General features: G+C 42.2%; 2 long non-coding RNA genes across 2 annotated transcripts; both read right to left on the minus strand.

The window, feature by feature from the left end:
- Nucleotides 1-1,714: 1,714 nt before the first annotated feature.
- On the minus strand, nucleotides 1,715-3,074 carry LOC110905271. The gene is made up of 5 exons (XR_002573002.2): nucleotides 2,765-3,074; nucleotides 2,263-2,385; nucleotides 2,141-2,178; nucleotides 1,946-2,053; nucleotides 1,715-1,788 (listed from the first exon to the last, which is right to left on the minus strand). It is a non-coding gene; the product is annotated as an uncharacterized LOC110905271 (long non-coding RNA).
- A 643-nt stretch (nucleotides 3,075-3,717) lies between these two features.
- LOC118489184 lies at nucleotides 3,718-4,442 on the minus strand. Its single transcript, XR_004886637.1, has 2 exons — nucleotides 4,195-4,442; nucleotides 3,718-3,944 (listed from the first exon to the last, which is right to left on the minus strand). It is a non-coding gene; the product is annotated as an uncharacterized LOC118489184 (long non-coding RNA).
- Between the last annotated feature and the right edge of the window lie 13,199 nt (nucleotides 4,443-17,641).

Consider the following 17,641-nt stretch of genomic DNA (forward strand, 5'->3'; position numbering starts at 1 on the left):
GTGAGGTTTTGTAAAAACAGTAAACAAAAAGGTTTACAAAAGTGGATCAACTCACATTGCTGTTTTAGGTTTTTCGTAAGGGTTTCCTGGAGATAATCTATAAATTACACAAATGCATGTGTGTTAGTATAATAACCCATTTTAACATTAGTAATACCCTCCCCGAGACGGCATTCCAACGACTACGTCGGGCAGAACCACGACAGCCGTTACGGAACCCTAGATCAATCGGGCAGCGTATCTAATACGTCTCCAGGGGTTATAATACTTACATCGTAGCAGAACCTCGCTAATTTAGGGGGTATAATACCCGGCTATAGTGTATACTACTTCAGAAATTTAGAAAGAAAGAAAGTTGTGAGCGATCGTCGAATGAAGCCGATGCGTGCTATTTATAATGTCTGATCTTGACCTTCTCGCGGCCCGCGTGGGATTTGGGCTGGGCTTTACGCGGCCCGCATGGCCTAGGGGTCTAGGCTAGCTGATCCGGGTCACCACCTAGGTTCAACGCGTGTTGGGCCACGTGGCGGCCCAAGGCTGCGCCACAATTCAGGACGCTCGCGGCCCGCATGGACTTAAGCAATCTTGTACGCGGCCCGCCTTAACTTAAAGAAGTTAGCGTAGTCCGGTTACACCCTAATGCGGCCCGCATGAGCCTGAGGTGAGGCCCTACGCGGCCCGCCTCAGCTTAATAATTATTGTTTTTAATTCATTTAATCTAATTTGGGCTCGGTTTTCACATACGGGGTGCATATAAAGACACATTGAGATATTTAAAATATATTAGGGTGTCGGAAATATTATGAGGATGTCTGTTTTACCGAGGGTTGTTATAAAATATAACCACAAATAACTCATGTATACAAAGTTTGAGATGCTCTGCACAATCAATATCAAATATAACCACATGTGTTAATGTTCAGACTTGATATTTCTAAAGCTACTGAATACCACACATGCCTAATTTATGGAATCATAATTTAATTCAAAAAACCACTTTATAAAGGAATTCTATTCTAAAAACATAAAGGATTATCACTTCATTTCATGCTGGAAATAATCTGTTGATATTAAAAAACATAGCATTATCACTTCATTTAAGCAATTATGCTACATTTTAACTCAACTCTTGTAGCTTCTTACACCTGAACAATTCAAGCTTGCATTTGCAGAATGGATGAACCAAGCTGACTTTAGAAAGTCAAACTGTTGATTTGCAGAAAAGTTATTTGCTGATGCTGATTATAAAAATTTAAACCATGATACCTTGTTATCGAGCCGGGGGTCTCACTGAAGCGTGCCTCAGCTGCGCTTCTTGTACATCGTGCGCCTTATGTCGCACAAGGCGATGGGGTTTGCGCCTAGATGTGTTTTGCGCTTAAGCGCTCTTAAGGCGAACTTTTTTAAACCAAGCCACTGCAGCTACAAAACATCCGGTAAACGTATGGTCTGTTGACTTTGCAGCAGCCCAACAGAAACAACAAACATTAGGGTCCATAACTTGTATCGGTAACCGTATATGCTATTTTCGGTATCGACGATTATTATGTTGTCTTTTGATAATGATCGATCTACTTCGGATCTAAGCACTTCGCGTAAGTTTTTTTCTGAGGTCATTTCTGCATAGGTTTGATTACGGTCGAGGTGAAAGGAGGTTTCGTCGATGATTTGGACATTAGGTTTAGATTCTAGGTCGTTTAGAGCTTCCGACAGGCAAAGAGCCGCCTGTTGACTTCCCGCTGCATGGTTGACCACAAATGACAACCAAAGCCATTCAAAGTACTGTACCTGCAGACACGAACGTCGTTTATATCAATCACAATTAAATTAGCTTTCGTGAAAAATTCTTATCAAAATCGTCTTTAATTTTTCAATGGAATAAAGAATGTGTATATACTCTGCATACATAATATCGCTTTACGAAAACAAGCGGTCAAAAGCTTACAGATTTATCATAGAAAAAGCATCGGAACTCTCTTCTACGTCACCATTGCCAAAGTGTAACCTCAAGCTTCGATCATAATGACCGTCATCATAAATTCCATCAATGTCCCTGCAAATTGTATAAGTATACACAAAATACTTTAACAAGTTAAAAGGAATAGAAAACGAAAACATTTTTTTTTAAATTTATATTTACCTCTGATCAGAAGTCCGTTGCACCCTTTGAATCGATACCTAATTCAAACGACATAAACAATTATTAAACTCAAATTAACAAATCTAGTTACCATAAAAAATCGAAAGGAAGAAGGGACCAACATGCAATACAGCTCCAGAATTAGCGTTTATAAGAGGAAGAGATAGAGAAGAAAGCTTTGTAGCCTCTGCATAACTTGCAAAATCGATCGAAACCTCTCCAACAGAACCGAATCGTGAAGAATCCTACAAAATGTCAAAACCAAAGAAATATATTTACTTTTTTTGAAAGATAATATAATATCGCGTGGAATTAAGCAATCTGTACCTTTGCCACAGTAATGTGATAGATTTTCTAATTATATCTTCCGGTTTTTGGATCCTGAGAAAATTTCACGGTTTCAAGAATCCTACAACTCAACCTGGCACGTTTTTTACTCATCAAATACAATGTGACACCAACCCGACCTGTTTTAGACCAATAAAAATGTACCCTTATGGCACCAACCTGACCCGTGTATGATTAGACAAATGAAGTACCTTCAGTTTCATATCTTTTTGGACTTCTTTATCCTCAAACATAGCAAAACAAAGTTACAATGTGAAATAAGTAAACAAAACGTACTCAGTTATATCCCACGACGCAAGAATATAGTATTAAGTTCACACTTTCTGCCAATGAGTCTCTTGACATCAAATAAGGTCCTTTCGGCATTTACAGCCTCCTGATTCTTGACCGCCTCACCGATCAACCTCTCATTGTCCGTAAAAGTCACCCACGATGGGGTGATACGGTTTCCTTGATCATTGGCTATGATTCCAATGTGTCCGTTCTTATAAACACCAACACATGAATAAATAGTCCCGAGATCAATCCCGATAATAGTTCCTAACTTGTCGGATTCTTCTTTCACGATCGAAGTTGCAAATACGCAACCTGTAACACATTAACGTTAGTACATAAATAAACATGATCTTTTTTTGTTATCAACAGTTGTAAAAACAGTAGGAACAAAAACAAATGATATGAAAAACCTACCTATGATCAACACGATTGCTAGATTAATGCTGGAGCGACCCATTAACGATCCGGTGAAAATATTATCTATGTCCGATTGCTAGATTAATGCCAGAGCGACCCATTAATCAACTATACATAGCTGCAATGGGCGTATGAAGCGTAACGCCATTTGACACATGTGTGATTCTTGCATCTATAACCTTCAAGAACTTCACTTTCTTCAATATCATCTTCCTGGCACTTCGGTTTCTATCTCAAACTTCAATTTATCTACAAATATGACTCGTTCTTGGTACACATTGTTAGAAATGTTGTATCATAACAAGCAAACGGTTTATAAAGTATGAAAGGAGCTCATTTGCGTGAAGCATGTCGTATGTCAGTGGATAAGTGGGAAATGGTTCACACCTACATTTAAAATATAATTTCACATAAGCGGATAAATCAAAGAAAAACACACAAGATTATGCTAACATATAAAAAGGAATGAGAAACCTATTTCTTACCAATCATGCAAGACACCAGCATCAGAGACCAATCTTGATGGTGATCCTACCGACTTTAAAGCGATGATTTTCTATGAGTTTAGATCAAAATCAAAGGAAACCCATGTGTACAAGTGTGGTTTAGGAAAATTTGATCTGGGTGTGTGTAACCACAAATTTAGGTATATATATTTGGGGAAAACGAATTACTTTATTCCATTTTATCAAAATGACAGGAAATTTGGGACACCTAAACTCAGCCTGGGCTTGATTTGGATTCATAAGATTCCTGCTTGTTGCTGCAAGATAAACACAATAATCAACATCGGTATATATCCAGTCACTCAAAACCCTATAAACAACAACATATTGTGCCAAACATAAACAAATTCAGAACCATCTGATAAGCATACGTCAGGAACCATTTCAAGTGATTGAAAATCAGGTAAAAAAAATGAAAACTAAATCACACAATCTGAATCAAAAATTATAGACTAATTTATCTAATCATCAAACAGCAACTACACTCAAAACACAAACAGATCATACCTCGGGAACTGCAAAACCAAAACGATTGGCTTCGTGCTAACCGCTACCGTTGTTGATAATGAAACACATGATGCTTCATCTGCAACCTGGAGACTCCCACCATCATTCGCATTCAATCTGCCTTTCTATCTTCACGTCTCAATTGCAAGACGATTCATTTACAAGCTATATAATCGGATATTAGGGTTCATGGGTGAAATCCCTAGCCTGCCCCTGGAGCGTCTTAAAATCTGATGAACTTCCTCTTCTACCAGCTTGCAGTCCTTTGTACATGCTTCTTAAAAATGTGTACCCCTGGTCAAATTACTTTTTCGTACATCACTTCTCCTTTTTATAATAGTATAGATTAATTAATAGTTAAATTTTAATTATAAGTTCCGTTGGTTCCACTTATATAAACTCCTCAATTTCCATTCACATATTTTCGCATAGAATACGAACAACTTCTGAATTGCCACTTTCGAAGAACAACGCGTGAATCTCTTCTATATACAAAAACCAACATATATACCGTTTCGCCAACTCACCTATTCTCTACGTAATCTATTTACATTGCATCTTCAAATGAACCGACGCATCCCTTGATGCTTCGCAAGCAAATAAAACAGGGTGTCGTTTTGCATCATGCTCCGCATGAACCAACGCATCGGCTAAATAAACGGATTGCAGTCAAAGGGTAACACCATTTCGAAGGGGTTTTACATTGCCTATATATACCAACCCTTCATTTGTTGTCATACCAATTTTACACACTAGTCTTTTTCCTACATCCCAGTCACCCAATCTTATCATCCCCATATCTCTTTCTCGGACCTTCAATTCAATTAAGAAGAAGACACTGGCGCACCCGTTTTCACGCAAGCATTATTTGATTGATTAACGATTGGAACCAAGAACAAGCCGATCAATGTTGATTTTTAATTCGAAACCGTCATGTCACCGTTTCAAGAACCGTCGTGTCACCGTTTCAAGTAAACCTTTGTTTTACTCAATCAATTTCAAAAAATATAATTGGAAGCAAATCGATAAAACAGAATGTGATCATTGATTTAGAAAGACGCCAACATGAAACATCAAGCATTCAGATAATGACGATTATTCATCAAAAGCCCGATACATGTTTCACAGCGTGACTGAGTCAGAAACAAAACTTATAATCATAAAACATGATATTAACGGTTTAATCTCATTCCCCTTAACGTTTATTGACAATTGACTTAAAGGACGAAATTAACATTGGTTGAAACCCGAAAATTACAGTTTTGTTTAACCGCTGCTTCCAAACCAAAGAACTTTAGTGAGAAAAAAGTTTCATCACTTTTGCTACAATACAATTAAACAATCATTTTGATTTGAAATCGGACAAATCTCTAAGGGTCTGTTTGGTATGGGGTAATGGAATGGACGAAGGAATGGAATGGACGAGGTAATGGAATGGACGAGGGAATGCAATGGATCATTACCATTCCATGTCTTGTTTGGTTACCATGTGTGAATGGAATGAGTTATTATTGTGTATTGTTCGGTAGGCAAGAAAAACAGAGTAATAAAATCAGCGGTGAGTGGTGGTGGTGGTGGTGTGGTCGGTGGTAGTGATTGTGGGTGGTTATAGGTGGCGGTGGTGGGTGTCGGCGGCGGCGATGGGTGGTGGTGGTGGCAGCGAGTGGCGGTGCGGCGGCGACGACGAGCGGTGGTGGTGGTGGCAAGGTGGCAGTTGGTGGTGTGGCAGCAGAGGTGTTGGTTGGTGGTGGCGGCGGTTGGTGGTAGCGGTGGTGGTGGTGGCGTCGACGATGGTGGTGGGAGGCGGCGGCGAGTGTCATTGGCGGTTGGTCGCAACTATGGGTGATAACGGTGGCGAGTGGGTGGCGGCGGCGGCGGTGGCTGTCGGGGTGAGGTGGTGGCAGGTGGCGGCGATGGCGTCGGTGGTGGGTGGTGGTGGTGATGGGTTGTGGCGAAGGTGGTGGGTTGTGGTGTTGTTGATGAATGGTGCAAGAGGGATGGAATGGAAAAAAAACATGGGGGGTGGAAGGAATGATTTTGAGGGAATGGAATGCATTTTGGAATGGGTGATTCCATTACATTGACCAACCAAACACCCTTTTCTTCAATCCCTCGTAATCATCCATTCCATTCCATTCAGATAACTTGTTATATACAAAATTTAGTTTCTGACTCTCTCTGTTGTATGCTTAGCAACTCGGCAACTTACATTTGGTGTTTGAATTTCTATAAACTAGCTAATTAGATGTGAGCCCTTCTCGGGTGGTGACGACGGGGGTAGCCCAAAGACAAATAAAATCACTAATATGCAAAGAGCTTAAAAGGTTGAAAGGTTCATCGGATGAAAAGCTGTATAATGAGTGAATCGAGGAACAGTAACTAGTCATGTCCACCAACTCATCTCACCAACTCACGCTCACCAACTCACAAAGTCAGAGCAGGTCTGTACAGGCACACCCTATTAACCAGGGGTCCAAAGCCTTGAACCCCAAAAGGGGAAACCCTCCATAAGCAAACAGGTTCCACTAGTATAGTCCATACCATTTCGAGAGGTGTCTTCCACTATAAGAAGACAGCTCGAAGACACTTCCTGGACATTCCGAAAAGCAGAGATTCCTTAATCTCTTGTCATTCAAGAGTTCTTTGTCACCTCCAAAGTACTCTTCATCAAATTCATCTCATTTGCTTTCTTTTCTGAATTCGAGCTAGTCTCGAAGAAAGAACTTCAAAGCAAATATCTCAATCATACTAGTGAACCTCCTTCCACGTTTTGCAAACGTGGAGGGACCCCGCGACCTGCGTTAGGCAAAACTGAACCCTTCAGCCCTTTTGCCTGACCAGTTAAGCTACCATCCTTGGTCCTGTGTTTGTTGTATCAACAAGTTGGCGCCCACCGTGGGGCTACGCCGCTGTTTCTCCTCAAAAGAGACCTGGTACGTGTAGCTCCTTTCGTTCAAAATCACCATGTCAGAAAGTGGATCTCCGGGGGAGGTGAACCAGATTCCTAACACCTCTACCCCGGGAAGTGGTCAAGCTCACACAACAATAACAACGCCTTTTTCAACTCCGGGGAGTACACCCGAGTTCCTCACCTTTAACACACCAACCCCATCCAGATCTGGAGCTCCGTCTCCCAACGTTGGTGTATCTGACACTCCTACACGCGTTGAACTTACCCCCGAGGGGGTCGCTAATAACTTCCTTGAGTTAAGATCACTTCTTAACCAACATGTGAACAGAGAAAGGGAAAAAGGTATAAGGATTCGTCTAGACTATGACGAGCCTGAGCCGACGTTGTCTCCTGGACCACCTCTACCACCCTTCGTTACAAGAGGGGAAGCTGGTCCCAGTAACCCTTCAAACTTTCATCCTTATTTGTCTACTATGACAAACCCCACCGTTCATCCTGTTCTTTCTTCCCAACCAACCGCTAGTGGTACTCCTCTGGGACACGAGTTAACCCTCGACCAACTCCTACAATCCCCAGTGACTAGTTGTCCCACTTCTCTGAATACCACATGGGAGCAAGCCCTGTCCGTGCTCCCTTTAGCACGAAGTGCTGTTGCCAACACCCCTCTTGGGGTAAGTTGCTCGGTTGGTCCTGGAAGCCTTCAAGGTTTCAATTTCGTGCCCAATGTGATGTCTCAGATGATGGCCCACTTCCCTTGGCAGCACTTCATCAATCAAGTGCTGGCCACCCAGGGAAACCAAGGCAATAATAACAACGGAGGCACGAGACCTGAAGAGGACTTGGCTAAACCTTACAAGCCAAGCAACCTTTCATGCTTTTCAAGACAGATAGCTGATTATGACTTCCAGTCAAAAATCAAAATGCCTGCCCACATCAAAACGTATGATGGGACCGAAGATCCAGAAGATCATCTTCAAATCTTTACTGGTGCTGCTCGAATAGAAAAATGGTCGAATGCTGAATGTTGCCTAATGTTCATGCAAACCCTCATTGGGTCTGCTAGAATTTGGTTCAACGACCTTCCTGCTCAAAGCATTCGAAGCTTTGATGATCTCAGCAGAGGCTTCCTGGCAAACTTCTCCCAACAAAGGAGATACGTCAAAGACGCGACTGTAATCTTCCAAATAAAACAACGAGATGACGAAAGCCTACGAGCATTCATTGAACGGTACAAAAAAGAAGGGCTAACCTACGTGGGGGCTGATGAGAAAATGAGGGTTGCCGGTTTTATGAACGCCATAACCTCTAAATATCTCACACGAGATTTCAACAAATCTCTACCCAAAACCTTGGAAGAAGCCCTTGAAAGAGCCGAGGCTCACATCCGAGGAGAAGAAGCTGTTGACATCAAGGAACAAAGGAAAAGGGGTTCTGGTTGGCGAAGTAGCAGTCCAGCTAGAAAAAGAGGCAACTTCAACTCTTACGACAGACGCCCTAAGGGTTCAGACCCTCGAAGGGTTAAAGGGCGTAACCCTTCAAGCAGAGATAAAAACATGAGTTTCACTCCTCTCACCAAAACCCCTCAGGAGATCCTGGCAACGGAAGAGGTCAAGCAAAACTTCAGACCTCCCAGGCCTCTTCCCAAAAGTCGGAAAAACGAGAACTCCACTCAGTTCTGTGAATTCCATGAAGAAAAGGGACATCACACCAATGATTGCTTCCAACTGAAAAAGAGAATTGAAGAGGCCGTCAAGTCGGGAGAACTTGCCCACTTGGTAAAAGGAGTTCGAGACAAGATGGCTGAAAGCAAAGGTAAGGAAGTAAACATGGTGTACTCTGATGACAAGGCCCCTTACAAGAAACAACGCCTGGAAGCTTGGGAACTTCAGTGTGTCTGCTTCCCCCCAACACAGAAGGACCCACTACCTGGCCCTCTTGTGGTCGAAGCCCTCGTGGGGACCTTACAAACATGCAAAGCATACATAGACACGGGAGCAGCCACTGAAATCATGTTCGAAAAATTCTTTAACCGATTAAGCAATGAGGAGCGTTCAAGGCTTCAACCCTCCGGGACTTCCATAAAAGGTATCGCTGATATAACCTTGAAGCCTTTGGGCCAAATAACTCTTAACGTATGTTTCAGGGAAGGTTTAAAGGAAAGGACTCGATCACTAACCTTCGTGGTTATCAATATCCCTTCCAACTATGATGTGATCATAGGGAGGCCCGGACAGTGTGCATTTTACATGGCTGTATCTGTTGGCCATGGCACTGTCAAGTTCCCCACTGAGAGAGGGATTGCAACCCTCCAACCCTCTCAGGAAGCCTACCTGATCGAAGGAGAAAGTCCCGATGACGAGAAAGACAAGCAGGGGTTAGTCATCAACCCTAAGTACCCCGAACAGCGGATAAGGGTCAACCCCAACCTTTCTCAAGAAACTCTTTCATACCTTGAAAAGCTGCTAAAACACCACAGCGATGTATTCGCCTGGTCCCCCGAAGACATGACCGGGATTCCTCGAAGCATTGCTGAACATGAGCTAAGGATACCACCAAACGTCAAGCCAGTGGTGCAGAAGAAAAGAAGCCTGGCACCCGAAAGAAGCCTAGCAGCTTGCCAAGAGGTTGAAAAACTCGTATCAGCTGGCATTCTTCGAGAAGTTAAGTACCAGTCATGGATTGCTAATCCTGTTATGGTTCGAAAACCTGATAACTCTTGGAGAATGTGTATAGATTTCAAAGATCTTAACAAGGCTTGTCCTAAAGATTGTTACCCACTCCCAGAAATTGATCTCAAGGTTGATTCACTCACGGGATACCCGTTCAAATGCTTTCTCGATGCATACAAAGGCTATCATCAGATCCTCATGAAAAAGGAAGACGAAGAAAAGACGGCTTTCCACACCGACAAGGGCATTTTCTGCTATCAAAAAATGCCTTTTGGCCTCAAGAACGCGGGAGCCACTTACCAACGGCTCGTCGATAAAGCCTTCGAAAGCCAAATTGGAAGAAACATGGAAGCATATGTCGATGACCTGGTGATCAAAAGCAAAACGGAATACCAGATGCTTGATGACATCCAAGAAACCTTCAAGAATCTTAGAAAAATCAACATGAAGCTTAACCCTGAAAAATGTTCGTTTGGGTTTGATGAAGGAAAATTCTTGGGTCATATTGTGGGAAAGCAAAGCATCAAGGCCAACCCTAACAAAGTAAAGGCTGTTCTCGAAGCTAAACCGCCAAGAACCAAGAAGGAGGTTGAAAGCCTGAATGGGAAGCTTGCCGTCCTAACCATTGAAAGGGATAAGGCTCAGGTACCCGTCTATTTTTTCAGCAAAACTTTAAAACTGGCTGAAACCAAATATCCTCCCCTTGAAAAATTAGCCCTGGCCTTGGTCCAAACAGCCAGAAGGCTTAGAAGGTACTTCCAAGCACATCCTATACAAGTGGTCACTGACCAACCCGTTAAGAACGTGCTTGAAAAACCTGAAAACTCGGGAAGATTGGCAAAATGGGCAGTGGAACTAGGTGAACATAACATCACCTATGTCCCACGAAAAGCAATCAAAGCTCAGGTTTTGGCTGACTTTCTAGTAGAAATCCCAAGCCAAAAGACTGAGGAAGTAAACACCACAACCACTGAACCCTCCAACCCTGAAGCCTGGAAACTGTTCACAGACGGAGCTTCAAGCGTTGAAGGGTCAGGAGCTGGTATAATCTTAATCAACCCTGAAGGGCTAGAATTCACATATGCTCTTCGTTTCAACTTTCAGACCACCAATAACGAGGCTGAATACGAAGCACTGATTGCTGGTCTCCGGCTAGCCAAAGAAATGAAAGTCAACAAGCTTGAAGTGTTCACTGATTCACTACTAGTATCAAGCCAAGTCAATGACAGCTACGTTGCCAAAGAGCCCAACATGAGAAGGTACAAAGAAAAATCCAAGGAATTAATGAACACCTTTCAAGCATGCAACATCAAACAAATTCCAAGATCCCAAAACAAAAAGGCAGATGCCTTAAGCAAATTAGCATCCCTCACATTCGCCCACCTGACAAAAAAAGGTGTTGGTTGAAGTGTTGAAGGCTCGCTCAATTGATGAATTGGAAGTGCAAGATGTGGTCACCGAGGAAGGTCCAAATTGGATGACTCCCATAAAGAAGTTCCTTCAAAACAATGAACTACCCAACGACCAAATGGAAGCTGAAAGGGTAAAGATCAAAGCAAGACAATATGTGTTGCAAGGAGAGATCCTCTATAAAAAAGGATACCTTGCACCATTACTAAGGTGTGTGGGCCCTGAACAAAGCAAATATTTGGTCAAAGAAGTGCATGAAGGAATATGTGGAGCTCATTTTGGAGCTAGATCGGTGGTTGCAAAGCTCATGAATTTGGGATATTTCTGGCCTTCAATGCATCGTGACACCGCTGAGCAACTAAAGAAATGCGATGCCTGCCAAATCCACTCACCGATACCAAAAAGTCCCAAACACGACTTGGTCCCCATAACCTCAGCATGGCCATTCCATAAATGGGGAATGGACATTGTCGGTCCATTCCCTCCAAGCAAAGGGGGAGTAAAATTCCTATTGGTAGCAATCGACTACTTCAGCAAATGGCCAGAGGTTAAACCCCTTGCCAAAATCACAGGAAAACAAGTCATAGACTTTGTTTGGGAGAATATCATATGTCGCTATGGGTTACCGGGGGTAATTGTCACCGATAATGGGAAACAATTCGCCGAGAAACCCTTCAGCCTTTGGTGCAAGGAGTACAGGATCAACCAAATCTTCAGCTCAGTAGCCTACCCGCAATCAAATGGCCAGGTTGAAAGAACCAACAGAAGTATTGTAGAGGGCATCAAGACAAGATTGGGGAGATATGAAAGTAATTGGCTGGAGGAATTGCCTAGCGTTTTATGGGCAATCAGAACGACGGAAAAAACAAGTCACAAAAAGACACCGTATAGCTTGGTATTCGGATCCGAAGCCGTAATCCCAGCTGAAATAGGAGTTGTAACCCAACGAGTTGTCAACATGGATCCCAATGTAAACACACAAGAGACCATGTTGAACTTGCAACTCCTAGAAGAAGCCCGGGATCAAGCAGCAATACAAGAAGCCAAGTACAAACAAAGGATGGAGGCCTATTACAACAAAAAGGTCAAGAACGAAAGATTCAAGCCAGGGGACCTAGTCCTCAGAAACAATGAAGCCAGCAAAAAGGAAAACCAAGGGAAACTAGGCCCAAAATGGGAAGGTCCTTACACCATCCTCGAAGCACACAAGGGCGGATCCTATAAGCTGGCAGATTCAGAAGGCAAAAGGCTTCCAAGGCACTGGAACGGAAAAACCCTTAGAAGGTTTTATGTTTAGAAAGTTTGGTTTGTAGCAAAACAAAAACCTTTTGTAAAAGCAAATGTTGCTTGAATGAATGAAGTTACTTTATCAAACTTGTCTTTCTATCCTAATATCAGGTTGAGAACCTAGCAAAAAACTCCATGGCAAGGGCCATGTAAGGGGATGAGCTCCCAGGCCATATCGCTCAATAGGTTCAAGGGTTGAATGGACCTATATAAGGGGTGAGTTCCTAAATCAATACAACTCCATGAGACTTATCAAAGAAAAACAATAGTGTCTCATAGACAGGTTTGAACAGCCTACACCAATCGTTCCTTAAGTCTAAAAAATGTACCCAATAAATAGACTTACGAAATCAAACAAATCGCAACAAAATAAAAGAAAAGGATAGATACTACGTCTTGATGATAAACACTAAGGCAAAGTGACTGCAGCACTGAACCCTTTAAAGTGTAAAAAACATAAAGACAAAGTAAACAAAGACAAGGCAAGAAAATAAAAATAAACAAGCCCATCAACCAAACATACAAACCAAATCAGAAGCTGCCCAGTGTTCAACCAACGGATACTTAGCTTGAAAGGTTAAAGGCTTCAACCCGGCAGCAACCATACAAAAAGCTTGAAGGGTTGAAACCCCAAAAAACAAACCAAGCAAGTAAAATAAACAAAAACACCAAACCATCATGTCATAGTCAGAAAGGCCATAAAAGACCTTCATTAGATAGTCAAAGCAAGCCCTAGTGACTTGCAGATAAAACTAATGTTCAACAGCCATATAGGCCCAACCAACCAACCATGGGAACCTTAAGGGTCCCCAAAACCTAAACATTGTTTAAAACATTACACAACATAAAATGTTTGCTAAGAAAGCTACGAATAAATGTCAGTTATCAGAGGGCTTGGAACCTTCACCCTTAGACTTTTTAGCTTTCTTTGTCTTCTTCCCCTTCACACCTTCTTCACCACCAACCGCAGAGGTTTCCAAACCAGCATCTTTCGAGGTTTCAGGCAGACTGGAAAGGGTATCATCACTGTCCCCGGAGTAAGACCTCTTCCTCGACAAAGAGCCCAAAACCTCAGCACAAACCTTCTCATTCAACCCTTCAGGCTTCAATCCCTGTAAAACAGACAAAGGCTTACCAAAGCAGGAGGATACCTCATGAATATAAGGGTAAGTTAGCCTCTCCATCTGCTCAACAGAAGCCTTGAAAACATCAGAAGCCTCGGGGCGATACATGGGTGACTTCTCCAAAGGTTGCCCAGATTCATGAAGTTTATAGCCAGCAGTAAGGCCTTGATGCTTCCCCAGGTTCAGCAGCTTTGTGTAAACATCACCAAGGGCAGAATTAAATTCCTTAGAGTGCAAAAGATAAGTCACAACCTGCTGAAACCCATGCTCGATCAACCACTGATTATCCGCAGTCACCTGACCAACGGAAGCCTTCAACCCCTCCTTTTCTTCACGAAAAGCCTTCTGCTGGACAGATAAGGCCTCTCGATCAGCCTTCAACTTCAGCAAATTAGCTTCAAAGCTCTTCTTCAAGTCACCCATCTCAATGGCATGCATCTTCTTCAAATCCTCAATCTCCTTCTTCCAAGCTGCCTCCTTCTCTGCAAACCCAGCCACTTCCTTCTTCATCGATGCAAGGGAGGATTTCATTTTGTCTTTCTTTTTAGAAAAATCCTCATACTCCCGCATCCTTTGGCGAAAGCGTGTAATCCCTTGGGGAAGCATGGCTGCAAGGTTGCAAGTAGTTAAAACCATGCGAGATAACATAGTGTCATCATCCATCTCAGCAATAGCTTCACGAACGGAAGGAGGAGCAAGATGACTAAGAGCATCTTCACAAACAGCAGCATCCTTAAAAGTGTCATCATTCTTAACCAACCAAGAAGGCACATAAGTGCCCTCAGGGTTCAACCCTTCAACGTCTCTGCTCGACGATTCTTGAACAGGGGTAGCAACACTCTTCTTCCCTCGAACCTTCTTACCACGCACAACTAATTCCTTCTCCTTCTCAACCTCTGCCTCAGCCTGATCCTCAGAAACCTCGATGTCATCACTCAAATCCACTGGCTCAGTGGAAGTGGATTGAGGAGTAGCCTTCAGTAAACGACGAGATAACCGGCGAGTTGAAGGCTTGGGAACATTGGACTTGGTAAAACCCTTCACATTTGCAACACTGACATAACCTGAACCCTCAAACCTCTGCTCAGAGGTCCTCACAACAACATTTTCACCCGGCACAGTCGGAGCATCTTCAAAAACCACATCGGACGTATCGTCACTCTTGATGAAGTCCAAAGCAGACATAACTGCCAAAAAACAAATAAAGAAAATAAGTTACAAACAAAGTAAGACGAAAAGGCATAGGGGAGAAAATGCATACCAAGGCCATTTCTCATCAACACCGGATCCCGATCAACTTTTGCCCAAATATTACTAACCCCTAAAAGCACTAACAAATGTTCGGGAAAAGGACGAACCCTGGAAGGGCACCCCCGAATGGCTGAAAGAAAGGCATCATTTAATTCAGACTCGGAAGGCTCCGGATCGTTGAGAACAGCATCCGGATGCCTCCACACCATTTTGAAAGGAATGAGGGATTCAGAAACCCAGAAAAACGTATTCTTCCATGATCCAAGGGTCGTAACCATGGAGGAAACGAGACAAGTTTCAACCTTTGTGTTCTCAAAAGTAAACCAATCACCATTTTTGGCTAACCGGAAGAACCTCCGAAAGAGCAACAATGAAGGATCATAACCTAAAGCACGACACAGCACTTCAAAGTGCAAAACCCTAGCCATTCCTTTCGGATGTACTTGCCCAAAAGACACTCGATAATACTCAAGCACATTTAGAACAAAAAACGAAAAAGGGTAACGAAGGTTAGACCATTCAAAATGCCGACAGTACAAAGCAATAAAACCAGGAATCGGTTTGTCAATGGAAGCATCGCAAGCAGGGGCGGTTGGATTAAACTGTTTATCAATACCATGTTCAAGACAAAACAGGTCTACCTCCTCTTGTGTCAATCGAGAAAATGACCTCGCTAAATCCTTAAGGGCACCCATGATCGGAAAAAGTAAAAGTGAAAATGGAGAAGAAACTAACCTGAGAAGAGGAAAACGGTGAATGATTGCAAAGAAAGTGAAGAAACTTTACAATAGTTAAAACAAATAAGAGAGTAAAGTAGGGGCATTAAAGGTAAATAAGTAACTTCTGCCAATCCGCCGCCTGACACATGTCAAATCAACTGTCAAATCGATTAAAATTCAAAATTCAAAAAGTAACCGCCTCAAACCCTTCAAGCCTCCAAACAACGAACCCTTGAAGCCTTTAAAAAGACATGCATAAAAGTCAGAAGTCTTTGAGCATAATACCCCAAAAACCTCTGACTTGGGGGGCTGACGACGGGGGTAGCTCAAAGACAAATAAAATCACTAATATGCAAAGAGCTTAAAAGGTTGAAAGGTTCATCGGATGAAAAGCTGTATAATGAGTGAATCGAGGAACAGTAACTAGTCATGTCCACCAACTCATCTCACCAACTCACGCTCACCAACTCACAAAGTCAGAGCAGGTCTGTACAGGCACACCCTATTAACCAGGGGTCCAAAGCCTTGAACCCCAAAAGGGGAAACCCTCCATAAGCAAACAGGTTCCACTAGTATAGTCCATACCATTTCGAGAGGTGTCTTCCACTATAAGAAGACAGCTCGAAGACACTTCCTGGACATTCCGAAAAGCAGAGATTCCTTAATCTCTTGTCATTCAAGAGTTCTTTGTCACCTCCAAAGTACTCTTCATCAAATTCATCTCATTTGCTTTCTTTTCTGAATTCGAGCTAGTCTCGAAGAAAGAACTTCAAAGCAAATATCTCAATCATACTAGTGAACCTCCTTCCACGTTTTGCAAACGTGGAGGGACCCCGCGACCTGCGTTAGGCAAAACTGAACCCTTCAGCCCTTTTGCCTGACCAGTTAAGCTACCATCCTTGGTCCTGTGTTTGTTGTATCAACAGGTGGATTTCTCCTTTTGCTCCTCCGCCTACGGGGTATTAGCCACTAGCCTTCTATTTCTAGTTGTTGTGTCCCCTCCCAAAGGCAGGTAACTCTAAATATAGAATCACATAAAAAAACAAAACCATCAAGAAAAAACACATAATAAAAATACAATGTTAGTGGAAAATTAATAACAAAAATATTATATGATATAACAAATGTCAAGATTGTTTATATATTCATCACCCACCGTTTACACAGTTTTGATTTCATATGTTACCAGTGGCGGATCTTGACCTAAAACTCAGCATGGGCCGATGTTTTTTGGAGATAAAATCAGCCTGGGCCGAACCAATACACATTTGAAAAAATTATCGAAAACCTGAAATTTAACACTACTGGGCGAAAAAACCGCACGGGCCGAGGCCCGGTCCGGCCTCCTCTAAGCTCCTCCCCTGTATGTTACATTGATGAAAAAAAAACATCTATCTACACTTATCATTACAATCGATAAAGTTAATATATAACATCATTAAACGATATGTCAACGTATATGAAATATGCTTCATTGTTTACGTCATCAATTTTACAAGGTTAGATGTATTATCCAAGTTAGCAAACGATATAACTTTATGATCATAGGTATATTAATTTTCTTATGAATATTATTTTGGGTTTATTTTAATTTTAGTCTATTGATAATTGAAATGCAAACTTAATTTAGGCTTTTCATTTTCAACTAAAATGGGCTCTTAGTTTTAAATTTGGTGCCTCATTAATTATTTTTAATGGACGAAACATTTATATAAGATCTTTTTGGGTTTAAGGAAAAAGGGTTTTATAGGGGTTATGTCCCGAATACTACAGGGTCGATAGATTTTGATAAATATATATAGCATATACGAAAGTGTGGGGTTACTTGACCTTGGTACCTAAAGAGTTAAGTCATCCTCTAGTCGTCCTTATATGGGGATTGTATTATACAAAAGAAACGTGTCTCATTCTATGTGTATGCAGTCCTTCTCACCAAACCTTCCACCACATTGCCGAATCTCTTACATATCAAACCCTGTAGTCATTGGTGTGCTTGAGATGTAAAATGTCTGCAGTTTACGTACCACATCGGCAGACATCTGTAGAAGAAGAGGTGGATTAAACCTCTGCAGTCTG

Source organism: Helianthus annuus, chromosome 2, assembly GCF_002127325.2.
Source record: "Helianthus annuus cultivar XRQ/B chromosome 2, HanXRQr2.0-SUNRISE, whole genome shotgun sequence".
Taxonomy (NCBI): Eukaryota; Viridiplantae; Streptophyta; class Magnoliopsida; order Asterales; family Asteraceae; genus Helianthus; species Helianthus annuus.